Source organism: Saccopteryx leptura, chromosome 5, assembly GCF_036850995.1.
Source record: "Saccopteryx leptura isolate mSacLep1 chromosome 5, mSacLep1_pri_phased_curated, whole genome shotgun sequence".
Lineage (NCBI taxonomy): Eukaryota > Metazoa > Chordata > Mammalia > Chiroptera > Emballonuridae > Saccopteryx > Saccopteryx leptura.
In genome coordinates this window covers 26,344,726-26,361,229 of record NC_089507.1, presented here as the reverse complement: position 1 = coordinate 26,361,229, position 16,504 = coordinate 26,344,726, and the positions used below count along the sequence as shown (strand labels likewise).

The window sequence follows — 16,504 nt, the reverse complement described above, 5'->3', positions numbered from 1 at the left end:
TGTTTATTTATTTTTTGACATTAGGATATAAGGCACTTGTCAAGGTCTGGGTGTTGAGGAACAATGGAAATATCCCATTATCATCCTGTTTTGACCCAATAGTGTATGAAATCCAAAATGTTTCCTTGTATCACAGAGGAGTAACAAAAGTGAATTGCTGAAGCAAATGGGAGTAGAAGAGACAGAGCACTTTTAAAACCGTTTCACATGAATAGCATATTTTAGAAATGTAACACCTAGTAATATAATTCATATCGATAAAAACCTTTCAAATATAAAATCTTTTTATTTTGATTCTTTAGTTTTAAGCACTTTTTATGCATAGCACTTTGCTGTGGCAGAATATGCCAACCTCTACCCATTTTATCCTCAGCAATGTTAATATACATACTCTCAAAAATATAAATATTCCAACTCAAGATTTTATTTTTTTGTGGGAACAAATTTATGAGCCACTGCATATGGGTTTCCAGAGATCAGTCGTACTTAACTAAAGAAAGAAAAAGTATGGCTTCAGGTTTGTTAATAAACATTGGGGTTAACTGCTTTTTGACTGTCACAGAGCACATAATACTGGAGAAATACAGAAAAATGGAATAAGGGAAAGAGAGTGGAAGGTAAGTGAGAAAGACTTTCCAATTAATCAAAAAGTAAATTATAGCATCTCTTTCTTGAAATAACAAGCCTTGCTCATAATCAAGATAGTGAATATGAGGTATATTCTTATGATAGAATTAAAAGTTAGAGATAAAATGGATAAAGAAATGAAGGCTCTACTTAGCTAAATAGTTAATTCATTTAACTGTTGAAGAGGTTATTTGTTAATGAGTAGCTGAGATTTGAGAGGTAATTGCATAAATCCCAATCTTATTGGTACGTATAGTTGATAACCTCATTAAGAAATGGTTCCACAGGGTCAAAGAGGTGAATATATGAGATTGAAGCAGGTAACTCCATTAGTTCACCACATTTTTCATACATTGTGTGTCAAAACAGTGTAAGAGAGAGTTCATTGCTTGATTAATACTTGTGGGAAGGGGAGGGATTAAAATGACTTGAATAGAACATCTAGGACTCTTTAGAAAGAGCTCCAGAACTGTAATGGCAATCTTAGGAAGAAACAATTTAATACCAAACAGCTTGTTGTTTAAGTGGTTAAAAATGTCAAGCATTTAGTAATTTCTAATAAACCTTATAAAAGTCCCTCTTTGTACAGTTAGACTAGCAGGCATCTCAGTTGTTTAAGATTACAACTAGGTTGATTTCACTACTTAGGATAACAGGTAGATATCCCATTGCAGATTCCCCATTGTATGTAAGACACCTTAGAATTGGCTATGGGTTGGTAGGTATTATTTGTATAGGTTCTCACTATTTTTGTTTAGGAAAGAGTTGGTCTTAACACTGGTATGGCAGAGACAAGCTATTGTTAATCAAAACCTATTATTTCTTCCTCCTGAGTACACAGCCTTCCCACTGTTCTGGACCTCCTTTGTAATTAGGTGGGGCCATGTAATACGGAGCTAGACATCTGATGAAATGTAGGTAGAAGTGTAATATGCCATGTCCAAGTGTGGCCCAATCAAAGTTCTCATGTTGTTTTTCTCCCCCCCCGCCCCCATTCTCACTCTTCCTACTCTTGACCAGATGTGAACTGCACCAGAAGAAAATGCCAGAATTCATATCGGACTTGGTCAGTGAATTGCTACATGGCACAGACCATGACATTGTCATGCATTGACATTTTTGTGAGCTAGAAATAAAGTATGCTATATTAGGTCATTGAGAGCTTTTCATATAAATCATATATTTACTGTACTATAACTGGAATATCTACTATCTCCTTTATTCATTATCTTTTATTCATACGCTTATTAAGGAAGTATTTATTGAGTGTTCTCTATGTATCACGAATATTGCTAGCAACTACTAATATGAGTTAGAAGGTGGCCAACTCAGGTAGAAAACATTAGAGCTTAGACATCTCTGAAATGTCTATGGGATTCAAAATTTTGTTCCGAGGCAGTTTTGTTAAGACAAATGCTTTGTTTCCTTGTGTTCAGAGAATTGAGTACTTCTTTCCTACCTAGATTTCCTATCCATACTGTATGCCAAAAGTTTGTAAGTTCTGACAGTAGTGCGAGAATATGGGTTTTCAATAATTATTTATTTTCAGCTTAGGTATATATTAACTAAAGGTTTTTATCTTTAGTAAAATTCATGTTATATAGAGCTCTGTTTTTTGTCCTGGAGGCTGTCTTTCCCAACACATATTGTTAACCAGACACAAATAAAGCTTTTTATCACTAACCCAGAATCACAGAGTTATAAATAGCTGTATGTTCTATACTTACTCAGTTCCGTTTAGCTTCATTCCTTCTCTTGTTATAACCTCTTTGTGCAAAAACCACCACAACAATGGAGACCTACAATGTATCTAATGAGATCTTCCTGGAAGAAGTGTTATAGGCCATTTCAGTCATAAAACCCTCTTCCTTTTATGGAAGCAGAAGCTGTGATAGACAGATAATAGCTTTGAAATAGAGGATGTATTTTGTAATCAGAAGTTTACATCCCAGCCTTGATATAAATTTTGCATTCAGTTGATGAAACATTTAGAACCAGACTTATGATATTAGGTGATGATGACTATGCATACACGTACTTCAGAAACAGGTAATAAATTAGAAAATTAGAAACTGGCAATTAAAAAGGTACACAAACATTTTAAGGACTAATTCTTCTTGTCATCAAGAAAATGCCCTGCTGTCCTGATCATGAGAAATAAAGTCTTTCAAGAATTTAATCAGTTGCAATTAGATAAATTTGGTTCCTTTAGGGCAGAAATCTTTAAATGTGGGAGGGAGGTAGGGGCCATTTGAGAATCTGATAAAAGCTGAAGATCTTCACCCCAGAAAAATAAGGAACAATTCACATTCTATATAAATTCAGGAGATTCTTGATCTGCAAGAGTTCAATGACTCCGAAGTAATAAAGAATAACGCTTTTGTGTGAACAGACTCAAAGAATTTGCCTTTCAAACAAGGTCTTTCTAAGACCTAGTAGGTCATTATTTGAAATCTCCAGTGGAAAATGAAGCAGTAGAAAATGCTACAGAATAAGCCACTGATTCATTGCTTTTTCAACATTTGCATGCATATAATTCACTTAGAGATGATTTAAAAGAAAAGCAAATTTCTGGACTGCAATTCCTAATATTTTGGTTGAGTTGTTCTCAAGTGAGAACCAGAAATATGCATTTAAAATAATTAATTAATCTTCATGATCCTTAGGTGGACTCTACATGGACCACATTTTGAGAAATAATGCTAACCTTCACTTCAATCGCTGGCCGCTAAGACAGCCACCTCTCTGCAGATCACCCTCGGAGGTCCTTTGTGTCCCGCTTTCCAGTGAAAACGAACTCAGCCTGGACATCTTTTCTCCTCTTCACTCTTCCACGATGAACAAAATGAAATATCTTAGTTAGCAGAGTGACTCTGAGTAGCTAACTTATCTGGTTAACCCAATTTACCCTGCCATTGTCGATAATTCCAGAGGAAATCATTCCTGATCACCTCAATAAGCTCCGCCCTATAATAATGATCAATCATTGCAGAATGTTCTCAATGTTTAAAAATAATAGATGGTACCAACTCATGGGTAGTGTGACAAAACTCGTAGAGAGGGATGGAAGGATAAACCTAGTCTTAGTTTACATTACTGTGTCTTCCCTTCCGTTCTTGTTTCTTTGGGGAAAGAATTGACAAAAGAAAAAAATAATCAGTATTTAAACCTAAATTATGGTGAGAAAATGTCCATAGCTAGCATAATAGTTTTCATTGTACTTTCAAATACAAACTATAATTTCTACCTTCCAACAAGAGTTTCTTTCTGATAATTAGATCTAAATTAGTATTCTGGGTCCAAGAGAGCATATATCCTTAGGCCTGCCTTTCAAGTAATAATATTATTACTATATTTGTAATCATTCTATCAATTATTGTTAGAGTTATTATAGCTTTAATATAATTATATAGTTATAAATTTATTATTAATTTATAAAACAAAGTGTTAATGATATAATATTATTAAATAAAATGTAATATACAATAATATTATAGTCATATTAAATGGTAATATAAAATTAATATAATTACAAATGTATTGATAATATCATCATCTTATCATTAATAATTCACTTATTATTAACTTTCTCTCCAATTTACTTGTTTCATTTATTATCTTGTCAAGGAGATTTATAAAAGAGGCATCTTGAAATAAAAACTAGGGATATAAAGGAGATACTTCTTAAGTTTCCAGAATAGAAATCACAGGGTTTTCTTTCTTGACATAGTGCTTCTTCACAACTTCAGATTCTTCCTAAAGAACCAACTTGCCAAAGAACTTTCCTCTCATAAGTCCTCTATCAAACACTAAATATTTTCTTGAATGTTTAAATGTGCAGGCTATCAAACTCAGCAGTGGACTATTTATGGTAGAAACTTGATTTATATATTTTTTATGACCAATATGTCCAAAGTAATCAAACCTTATTTATAATCAGGGGAAAAGAAAAAGCATGCCTTGTGGAAAAAAAAAATGTTTTTGCTAAGCAAAAATGAGGTAAAATATCCAAAATTTGAAAAAAAATATCTTTAGGAGAAATATTGAAACGTGAATAAGGGTCAAAGGTTGGTAAACCAATCTGGATAAAAACTAATGAAAGTGGTCATTTTAGGGTTATATAATCTTAAAAATTTATCATTCTTGGCTGCTTTGCAGAGTTGGGAAGTCCCAGTAGGGACTAAATGAGCCTCAAAGCCCACGATAATTACTACCAGGCCTTTTACAGGAAATGCTTGCTGACCCCTATTCTAAAATTGAGTGGGTTTTTGACATTTGGAAGTAAAACAAAAACTCAGAGTTAAATTACTATAAACCAATATCATTTTTTTAAAAGTTGCATATAGCAGTAATACACACCTATCTAAAATTTTATTCCTGAAAATTTTAAAGTAATATATTATGACCTACATTTTGTTTCTAAGTATTTACCTTAATACCTGCATTGATGTTTTGGGGCATGTTCATTACTTCCAGGGAGACTGTATAGGGATAGGGAATGACAATGACCTCTAAATTCACATTTCAGGCACAAGAGTGAAGACTTTGATCAATGAATGCTAAGAGCCCTATTCCATCTAATGGTCCCTATACCATCCAGCTATTTGAATTTGGTTTGTCTGCTTTTGACACAAATCTAAGATTAAATTAGTAATTTTTAGGTGGTTCACAATTCAATGTCTCAAATAATATGTTTCTTATAAGTAAATAGAGACACAGGAAGATGTATGTTAGTGGAGAAGGGGAAAGATGCAAAGGATTAGAAGGAGAAATGAAGCAGTCTCATGCAAGAGGAAGCAAGCATCCGGTTTGGCAGGAAGCACACTCAGCTCCAGGGCTTCTTCTGAGAGAAAACACATTGTCTGTTCCTCCATTTTGGAAGAAAGGTGACTTCTACTTCCTACCTCAGCAGAGAACACTGGGAGAATATTTCTGGTTGTCGCATCCCTGGTGCCTCCCCCCTCCCCCCACAGGAGGTGAAGTGATTGATCTGAAGACTGAGAGTAGGGAAAGGGGTTCTGTCCAGTTGAACTGCCCCTTCTTGCTTCTTATTGGTTCCTATCTATACACTGAATGTGTTCTCGCTCTACTGCTGTCCCCCATGCATTAGCACAGGACAACCTCCTATGAAGGGTGAGGAGAGAGGGATGGGGAGTCAAAAGTCAAAGTCAGTTTTGACCTCTGCTCTAAATTACAGTTCTTAATTAGTTTTGTGAACAGTAAAGCCTATATTTTGATGCCTATCTGAATCTGTTATTTATTACTCAAATAATTTTCAACTCAAAAAAGAGGGTGATTAATTGGCCTCTCAAAACCTCAATAGTTCTTAGCAGAGATATAGGTTATGGTGAAATGAGTGTGATTGGCTTATGCAGATGCACAGAAATTTACTTGGGCTTGGTCTATTTGTTTGTGAAGCTAAGGAAAGGATTGGCTTTGATTGTCACAGAGTAAAAGAAACTGCTCCCCCCCCCCCCCACCCAGTCTGGCCTTCTCAGTACAACCAAGAATTCAAATGATCTTCTGAGTCTGGAAAGATGGTCTACAACCAATAAGAAGACATCATCAGACAAGAACCAATGCTTATAGTAGGCACAAAAATTAAACCACCATCACCAATAACAACAAAAAAACACTAGCTCAGAGACAGAATGGGAAAAACTTGATGTGAAAAAAGTTTATATAAAAATAATTTGACTTTAGGTGATGGGTATACAACATAATCAATAGTTCAAATGCTATAGAAATGTTTACTTGAAACCTATGTACTCTTATTGAGCAATGTCACCCTGTTAAAGTTAATTTTCTAAATAAAATTTAAAAAAGAAAATGAATATACAATCTCAGAATAAGAAAAAACTATTATATTAATGTTACAGATTGACTAAACCTCAGACAGCCATAATAATAACAGAATGTCTGGATTAATGGAGGTAATTATCACACTGTACTTCATGGTAGTTAGACTGCATTAGATTATTTGCAATGGGGTTTTTTTGTATTTTTTTTCTGAAGTGAGAAGCAGAGGCAGATAGACAGACTCCCTCATGCGCCTGACTGGGATCCACCTGGCATGCCCACCAGGGGGCAATGCTCTGCCCATGTGGGGCATTGCTCCGCTGCCAGTGGGGTCATCCTGGGCATCTGAGGTGGGGTTATGGAGCCATCCTCAGCCCTCGGGCCAACTTTGCTCCAATGAAGCCTTGGCTGCAGGAAGGGAAGAGAGAGATAGAGAGAAAGGAGAGGGGGAAGGGTGGAGAAGCAGATGGGTGCTTCTCCTATGTGCCCTGACCAGGAATCAAACCTGGGACTTCCACACGCTGGGTCAACACTCTACCACTGAGCCAACCAGCCAGGGTGCAAAGTTTTTTCTTTTTTTTTTCTCATAAGAATGCCATGCAACTTGAGTATTCTCCATAGGGATAATGAAAGGAGGGATTATATGATATGCCACTGGGGAATGGCTGAAATAATTTACCTTGAACAACATAAGACAAGGAGGGAAGAGCTAACCAACTCTTTCATCCTATTTGAAGGGATATTGTAGGAAAAGATGAAACCGTTCTCTTGTTTTCTAGACTCAGATAAAAGCAGCTTATTTCAAATCAGATCATTTTATAAATATTAAAACAGTCCAGAAAATGAATCGGCTGATTTTTTTTGAATTAATAAGATTGTAATCAGTGGGTTGACCCAAGCAGAGACAGAACAAACCTTTTAAAGGAGATACTACTGAAATGTTCCTTCTCAGAAGACCACTGAGTCAAGTGATTGCTCAAGACCCAATACCTTCACTTTAAAAATATATATATATATATTTTATTTATTGATTCTAGTGAGAGAGGAAGGAGAGGGAGAGAGAGAGACAGGAACATAATTTGTTCCTGTATGTGCCCTGACCGGGAATGGAACCATCAACCTCTGCACTTCTGGACAATGCTCTAACCAACCAAGCTATCCAACCAAGGCCACCTTCACTTTAATGAAGACTCCTGTGTATGAACCTTTGCTATACCACTGAATAGTAGTGACCTCACCAGTCAGCCTTTTTAGGCTTCAGTTCTTGCCTTTCAGGATGAAAAGTAGTATGATCTATCCATGTCTCACTAGATTATTAAATAAAAAATTGATTTTAAAAAGCTCTGAAAAGGACCTATGTAGAGACAGTTTACTGTTATATTTAACGCAGAGGTGCAAGTAGTAAATTATAAAATAATGGATGCAAATTTCAGTAGAACAGAATTACTTTAATATGCAAACAAATGTCCCCTTAATGTTTTAAAACGCACATTCTGGGTCAGCAGGTCAAGAATAGGGCCTGAGGATGTGCATTTATAACAAGTGCTAAGGTAATAATTACACTAGTCTTCGGACTAGTTTTTGCTTGGTCAAAAGATAGAAGACTAGGGTCATTTTTTGGCATACCTATCTGTGTACCTCTAGGTCCACTAGACCTTTTCAGGAGTCTACCCTGGCAGCAAAGTTCTCAGTGAAGCAATAAATAAAATTTGATTCTAGAACAGAGTGACAGCGAGGAAGTTGCAAACACACCCACCAACTGTATATACTCATTTTCAGAATGACTCCATTATGACTACGTTCTTAATTAGCTGTGTGCTATGATAACATATATGTGAAGCAATAGCTCATGACATTTAAGTGTTAAAGCTGTTTGCACAATCAATCTGATGATTCAGAAGAAAAATGAGTTTTAAAAAGCAACTAAAACATATAGGCGGCGACGTTCAGGCTATTTTCAGGCAGTAAAAGCAGACTCTGGGTAATTTAACTGAAGAGAGACTTTGTTACATATATATGGGGGAGGGGACTGTAAGTGAGGCTGAAGACAGACTGGCAGTTGTGGGAGGTTTTAAGAGCATGAAATCTTCAGTATTCATTGTTACAATAAATAAACTTTGGCCATTTCTTCTGTCCTTCTGTCGTTTCAGTCAAGAGCCAAATTCACAGGAATTAGCATTTGACTGGCCCAGTTTAGTTCCTGTGCTTACTTCCTGGCATCTCCACGCAGGGTGGGGAAGCATCTGGTGGAAGGAGCCTCTGGGGTCCAGCCAGGAGGAGAATGTGGGAAATGAGGCTGTTAGAGGAAGAGGCACCAATGATGTTGAGAAGCCAAATATTGACATGAGTGTAACTCTCTGCAATATAGTTATAGCTATATCTCTGTGTAAATGTACAATGTAGATCAAGTAATCTTGTCATGCAAACCAATATTTTTTAAAAATTCAATACTAAAAATAACTCATTTTTTATACTTGTTTATAATGTTAGCTCTTTTTTAATAAAATATTTGTTTTTCCTATTTACCTATTAAACCTCAGTGTCTTTCTTATTCATTTCCATTACTTCTTTATATAATTAATTATTAAACTTTGAGTGTAAACAAAGGATTAATCATATGAAAATATTCTTTTCATAGGTAGTGCTATTATTAGTCTTTTTTTGTCCTTTTGAAGAGGAAGAAGAAGCTGGAGGGACTGTTCAAAATCTTTACCTAGCCCTGGCCAGTTGGCTCAGTGGTAGAGCGTCGGCCTTGCATGCAGGAGTCCTGGGTTCGATTCTCAGCCAGGGCACACAGGAGAAGCGCCCATCTGCTTCTCCACCCCTCCTCCTCTCCTTCCTCTCTGTCTCTCTCTTCCCCTCCCGCAGCCAAGGCTCCATTGGAGCAAAAAGTTGGCTCGGGCGCTGAGGATGGCTCTATGGCCTCTGTCTGCCTCAGGTGCTAGAATGGCTCTGGTTGCAACAGAGCAATGCCCCAGATGGGCAGAGCATCGCCCCCTGGTGGGCGTGCTGGGTGGATCCCGGTCGGGCGCATGCAGGAGTCTGTCTGACTGCCTCCCCGTTTCCAACTTCAGAAAAAAAAACCAACAAAAAAACAACAAAAAATAAAATAAAAAAAAGAAATCATTACCTAAAAAGTTACCAATGTAACCTAATGTAGGGGAGGGCTCATACCATAGCATGTGTCATTCATAAAAACAGCAGTCTGACAGAAAAAACTATATTAATCAAAGATATTTAAATCTCTACTTGGTGTCTCAAGAAATCACTAAAGTTGAGATGGTAGGGAGCTTGAGTAATTATAATACATTCCAAATATTTAGCAAATGTCTTAAAAGTTCTCTCTTTCCACATCAAACATTCTCAGTGTTCAACCAAAAATTCTAAACTATAGAAAAGGTTATTGTGTATTTTTCTGTAAATGTTCTTACTTACAGTATTGAAAAACCAAATCTTCCCCTTCGATTTATCCACACCGCCCCACTGCTCTCCTGCTGGTCTTTTCATCTCTGAGTTAACCTCAGCACACTGTGCAGTAAAACAGAACCCAGCTCACCATAATTGACTCCATGGAAAATGTAAGCTAGACTCCAGCTCTAGTTTCTCAGGACCACTTTTATATGCATAATAAGGCTGACCCAGACCCAATAGCTAGAAGGCAGGAGTTCAGCAGGGAGAAGTTCGGTGTATTGCCTACTGCATTCATGACACTAGTTTAAAAGCTGAGAAAGTCAACAGAGTAATTTGCTACTGGTCAGATTTAAATTAGAGTCAAACTCTAATGGATGCCAATGTCTCTAATGGATACTTCAGAGTTTGGGCATAACCACTATGGGCAGATGAATTTGCTTATTTTTAAAAGAGGATAATGTTTAGAATTGGTCTTTTTAAAAAGATGTCTTTCATTTTAGTGTTATCAGTGAGGGTATGTGTCCTCTTTATTGGTTGGGTTAATTTAAATCTTTAGAAAAGAGGAAAATATTTTAATTTCATACTTTCCTGACAGAAAGACCCAATGAGCCAAGTGCTTAAACCTCAGTGATATTTCTGTCTGCCTGGGGTGCAAGCAATGCTCACAACATTGCTCTTTCAGAGACCCTTTTCTTTCCATGGATATTCCTAAACAATCGATATCCTGTCAGCTTCAAACTTCACATCAATTGATTAAAACAAAAGAGATGCATGGTCTTTTAATACCCCTGTGGGAGAGAAACATTTAATGTACAATAGGAAAAAATAAATTCTATTTAATGCTAATCCACAGGTAAATATTTTTAGAGATAGTGTAGAAGAAAATTATATATTTAAGATAAATGGAATAAAATACATGTACTTTACACACCGTGTTCTAGTTTCCTTCCAGCTGGGTGTAAGAAGAGTTAGGTTAGAGTGCTCAGAAATCACAGTTAATGTTTGGTTTTGTTTTTTTTCAGCAGTACACTCTGAGGCAGAAGGTGCTAAAGTTTAATTAGCTATTTACATCTCTGTAGTTATTTCCAAGGAACACGTAACCTAGAAAATTGTTGGAGTTACAAAAAAAAAAAAAAAAAAAAAAAAAGAAAAGAAAAGAAAAAGGCTTGATAAATATAGGGATTGTGATAGAATGATAGCAATTGTAAAGCCAGTAGGCACGGCCACCATCACAGCCACCTGGCCCGTATAGGTTCGCATTTGATTCGGACAGACAGTAATGAAACAATGGAGCCAAGAACTTGTGGGCCATTAGCTTTAATTCTAGCTTGCACCCAGTGGGCAAGAAATACACACAGGAGGAAATACTTCCCTTTCCATTCAGGGCTCCCAAAGCCACTGACTTATCCGAGTTTCCTAGAATCAAAGGTTTCTACCTCACCAGCCTTATTCACCTCTGTTCCCCATCTCCTTCTCTCTGCACAAACCAGGTGTCCTCAAACTACGGCCAGCAGGCCGCATGCGGCCCCCTGAGACCATTTATTCAGCCCTGCCGCACTTCTGGAAGGGGCACCTCTTTCATTGGTGGTCAGTGAGAGGAGCACTGTATGTGGCGGCCCTCCAACGGTCTGAGGGACAGTGAACTGGTCCCCTGTGTAAAAAGTTTGGGGACCCCTGCTACACAAACTAGCTTCACTTTCAGCACTCCGTCATCTTGGCTACTTCTCCTCTCCTCCACATGGCCTTTCTCTGCTATGCTTCTCCAGCATGGGCTCCTCTGCTCCATTTTATAGTGTAGAAATCAAAACTTTTAATCCAATATACAAACAGGGAAGTCTCTGATACAAAGTCACTTAGGGTGGGAAAGGCTTAGTCTTAAAACTAAGCCTTAGGCTATAACAACCCTGCCTGCTTATAGCCTGTCCCCCACACCCAATGCAAACTATAAGCTAGCAAACATATATATCATATTTACAAACTTATTTGACCCACAGCAATCGTCATTAAAAATGTAGTCAATTTTAGATACCTAGCAAAGTCATTCTGCAGTCTGAGGCTGTGTATGGCCAGTGGCCACGGCCACCATCACAGCCACCTGGCCCATGCAGGTTCGCATTGGATTCAGACAGTTGGTAAAGAAACAATGGAGCCAAGAACTGGTGGGCCATCAGTTTTAACCCTAGCTTGCACCCAGCGGGCAAGTAAAAACACACAGTGGGCTCCCAAACCCACTCATTTGGTGCTCACAAAGCAACTGACTTATCCAAGTTTCCTAAAATCAAAGGTTTCTAGCTCACCAGACTTATTCACCTCTGTTCCCCATCTCCTTCCTTCTCCCTGCACAAACTCTGCACAAACTGGCTTCTCCTTTAGCATTCCACCATCTTGGCTGCTTCTCCTGGCCTCTTCCACATGGCCTTTCTCTGCTCTCTGCTCTCTGCTTTCTCCTCTAATGCTAATCTCAGGAACCGAGAGAGAGAGAGCAAGCTCCCGGTCTGCCCCCATTTTATAGTGTAGAAATCAAAACCTTTAATCCAATATACAAAATAGGGAAGTCTCTAATACAAAGTCACTTATCTGAGGCATGATGGGATTGCACCACCCCACATCAAAAAGGGTGGGAAAGGCTTAGTCCTAAAACCAAGCCCCAGGCTACAAGAATCCTGCCTGCCCACAGCCTACCCCCAACACACATTAATATCACCTGGGCAATGGCCTCCACGTGGGCAGCACCATCTTTAACAAAGTGAGCATAATATATTTTATCTACCCAACAGGCTGTTAGAGAATAAGCAAAATGTATTTGGTGCAAGTTTCTATGCAATTGAATTTTACTTGATCTACTGAGGATATATTTGGTTATCAGATGGAATTCAAGTTAAACTCACACTGTGTAGAATATGCATCTCTCCAAAGCCATGGTCTGAGTGGATGGAGTAGGCTGTGCGCAGTGGATCTCTGCTCCAGGTCTATCTCCTCAGAGTGTCTCTGCTGCCTACTCCACTGCCATTTGGCCTGTGTAGTTCTCGGCTACTGAATGCCCCAATTGGAGAGAAAAGGGAGGCAGATTTCCATTTCAGGAGAACATTTAGCTTCATAATGTTGTAAAGTACCCATACCTCACTTTTGCGGGTTTATGTAGAGACACCAAGTCCTGATGAATTTTGAAGGGTTTTATTAAAGGAGGAGATTTCTTAAATATGCCAGCCGCATATGGCTAACACAGGGCATTTGTAGACCCAAATCGTGTGCACCAAATACATCTCAGAGGCTGGTTGTACCCTTGATTGTATACAGGCTGGGGGGAGCATGACATCATGGCACAAGCTTACAACGTTTGTTTAGGGAATCCATACAAACATTAAAACTTGCAAGGTAATACAATCAAAGATATTTACAAATCTTTCAGTGTCTATCTCCCCTCCTATGCCTAGAGGTATGTCACTCTCAGGATTCCAGGAATGAAGAAAGAACCAAAATCAATGTAGGGTGGTATGTAAATTCTGTCTCTTATTGTAAAAGAAAAGAAGTTCCTCAGACACCCTTTACTCTATAGTTAAAACTAAATGACCCATTGTCTTTGCAAGCCAGAAACTTCTACATTCTTCTCCCTCCCCTCCCCAAAGTAAGGATGGGACAGGAAAACCTGACCTTTTCTCCTAAAATATCAATATTAATTTTGCAGCTTTTTGGTACCTTACTACAATAAGACTTGAATGTAGTGGTTGAGAATTTAGGCTTTGGAATTAGGTCCAAATTGAAGCTCTACCATCTATTGTACTTGCTATGCAGTCAGATGTAATAAAATACTATTATAAGCCCTGGCCGGTTGGCTCAGTGGTAGAGTGTCGGCCTGGCATGCAGGGGACCCGGGTTCGATTCCTGACCAGGGCATATAGGAGAAGCGCCCATTTGCTTCTCCACCACCCCCTTCCTCTCTGTCTCTCTCTTCCCCTCCTGCAGCCAAGGCTCCATTGGAGCAAAGATGGCCCGGGCGCAGGGGATGGCTCCTTGGCCTCTGCCCCAGGTGCTAGAGTGGCTCTGGTCACGGCAGAGCGATCCCCGGAGGGGCAGAGCATCGCCCCCTGGTGGGCAGAGCATCGCCCTTGGTGGGTGTGCCGGGTGGATCCTGGTCGGGCGCATGCGGGAGTCTGTCTGACTGTCTCTCTCCGTTTCCAGCTTCAGAAAAAAAAAATACTATTATTAGTAGGGTTTTTGGGGGAGGGGGACTAAGTTCTTGTAGGATACATAATATGGTTGCTGGAAATGAGTAAGCATTCAATAAATGGTAGCCATCAATACTATGAATGTATATTGTTATTATCAAACCTTTCACTTGTCTCCTACACTCCTATCTGCTCTTTTTTACTGAAACATAATGACATTTCTCATCATCCTTACACCTGCAAAGAAAGTCCATGCATGTAAACTCCACGTGACACAGTGGTGAACTGTGTGTTTTCTCTAGTTTGTGTTTGAAACAGTTCTGTAGCTTTTTGACAAATTTCCATTCTACAGGGTTTAGTTAAATGCTGTGGGTTAAATGTAGGTGTATTGCATATGTACTGAATTAATGATTTACCAGGCCCCGTTTTATGAAAGAGGTATGGAGATGAAAGATATTTTCCCAAAAAAGATAGTATTGGGAGGGTGTAAAGCCAGTAGCCACAGCTACCATTTCAGCCGCCTGGCCCGTGCAGGTTCGCATTTGATTCAGACAGACGGTAATGAAACAACAAAGCCAAGAACTGGTGGGTAATTAGCTTTAGTCCTAGCTTGCACCGGTAGGCAAGAAATACACACAGTGGGAAAATACTTCCCTTTCCATTCAGGGCTCCCAAAGCCACTGACTTATCCGAGTTTTCCTAGGATCAAAGGTTTGTACCTCACCAGCCTTATTCACCTCTGTTCCCCATCTCCTTTTCTCTGCACAAACTGGCTTCCCCTTCAGCACTTCACCATCTTGGCTGCTTCTCCTCTCCTCCACGTGGCCTTTCTCTGCTCTCCTTTATAGTGTAGAAATCAAAACCTTAATCCAATATACAAACAAGGAAGTCTCTGATACAAAGTCACTTATCTGAGGCATAAGTGGGATTCCTCATAAGAGTGTACTACTCCACATCATGCAACAGGCAAGGGTGTGGGGAAAAGTTTAGTCTTAAAACTAAGTCTTAGGGGCCTGACCTGTGGTGGCGCAGTGGATAAAGCATCGACCTGGAAATGCTGAGGTCGCCGGTTCGAAACCCTGGGCTTGCCTGGTCAAGGCACATATGGGAGTTGATGTTTCCAGCTCCTCCCCCCTTCTCTCTCTCTGTCTTTCTCTCCTCTCTAAAAATGAATAAATTTAAAAAAAAAACCTAAGTCTTAGGCTATAACTACCCTGCCTGCTTACAACCTGTCCCCCCCACCCAATGCAAACTATAAGTGAGCAAACATATATATCACATTTACAAACATATCTGACCAACAGAGGGGGAGTAGGAACAAGAGATAACAGAGATGAGGGGAGTCCTTCAACATATATAAAAAATAACTTGCACAGATTCAAATTTGTTATAAAGAGACATAAGTGGTACTGTTTGCAAATTTTCTTTCTCATACAATGAAGAATAGGGTTGTTCCCTCTGTGGGCAAATGTCTGGTTGCAAAATGAAACATGACTGAGAGCAAAATTTCATAACTGATCAGCTATTAATCTTACTATTTTTAATGACTCGGATCCACTGGGACTGGTTTGAGTTTGTAATGAGAACAATTTATGCCTGCCAAAAATATGTCATATTTCAAATTGATATTTTCCTCTATGGTTGTTTCTCTCACACAGCCCTAATACTAGTGTAGGTTTTGAAAATTTGGAAAATTTTATTTAGATTTGTTCACATTTTTTTGTTGTAATATTGCAGAACATTGCATTTGTTTAAGTCCCCTCCCCCCAAAACATAGCACTGTGCTGGCTTTTATTCAAACCTTTGCTATTTGCCTTTAGAAACGGGCATAGTTTTCAACCCCTTCCTGCCTTAGATGTGCCCGGATGGATAAAACCCTCTTTTCACTGGGACCTGTTTGACTCTCAGAGCTCCTTCATAGGAGAGTGAGCTTCAGCATCTGTCATTATCCATTCCCTTCATGGTTTTATTGCCTTCTCTTTAGGAGCCCTTTCCTTTTTGGTCACCCACACCTCTTACTTCCTGATTGTTTTTCTTGCAAGAGCAGAGTTTTTCTGTATCTTTTCCAAAAATATGAGTCCCACAAATACTCTGTAAAAAAAGAATAATGTGGTAAAATATTCGCAAAACGCTATTTCTGTGTTGTCCTGGTAACAAATGATTTTAACAGAAAGAGTGTGATACATATGTGTGTAAATAGTTAGCATGGACGTGCTCTGGTCAGGAACCTAACACTTATTGGTGGTTTGCCAATTAGCATAAGGTAGACTGGCAATAATTTTTTCATTAATGAATAAGAATCTTCTAGGCTCCACTAGGCTTTTAAAACAAAGCTCAACATTAAGAGCTTTCATTCTGTGTCCTCCTACTTTATGAAGATCTCTGTTAACAGACCAGATTTAATGATTGGCTAATGCAATGACAGCTCATTGGGTCAGTTTAGAGAATCAAAGACAGACAGACGTGGAGGTATTGGAGAAAAAGGTGGGAATGGTTAAGTC

General features: G+C 38.7%; 1 non-coding gene across 1 annotated transcript; it reads left to right on the top strand.

Annotated features, from left to right (window-relative positions):
* Positions 1-9,142: 9,142 nt before the first annotated feature.
* Positions 9,143-9,218, top strand: TRNAA-UGC (transfer RNA alanine (anticodon UGC)). Its single transcript has one exon. It is a non-coding gene; the product is annotated as a tRNA-Ala (tRNA).
* Positions 9,219-16,504: the final 7,286 nt, after the last annotated feature.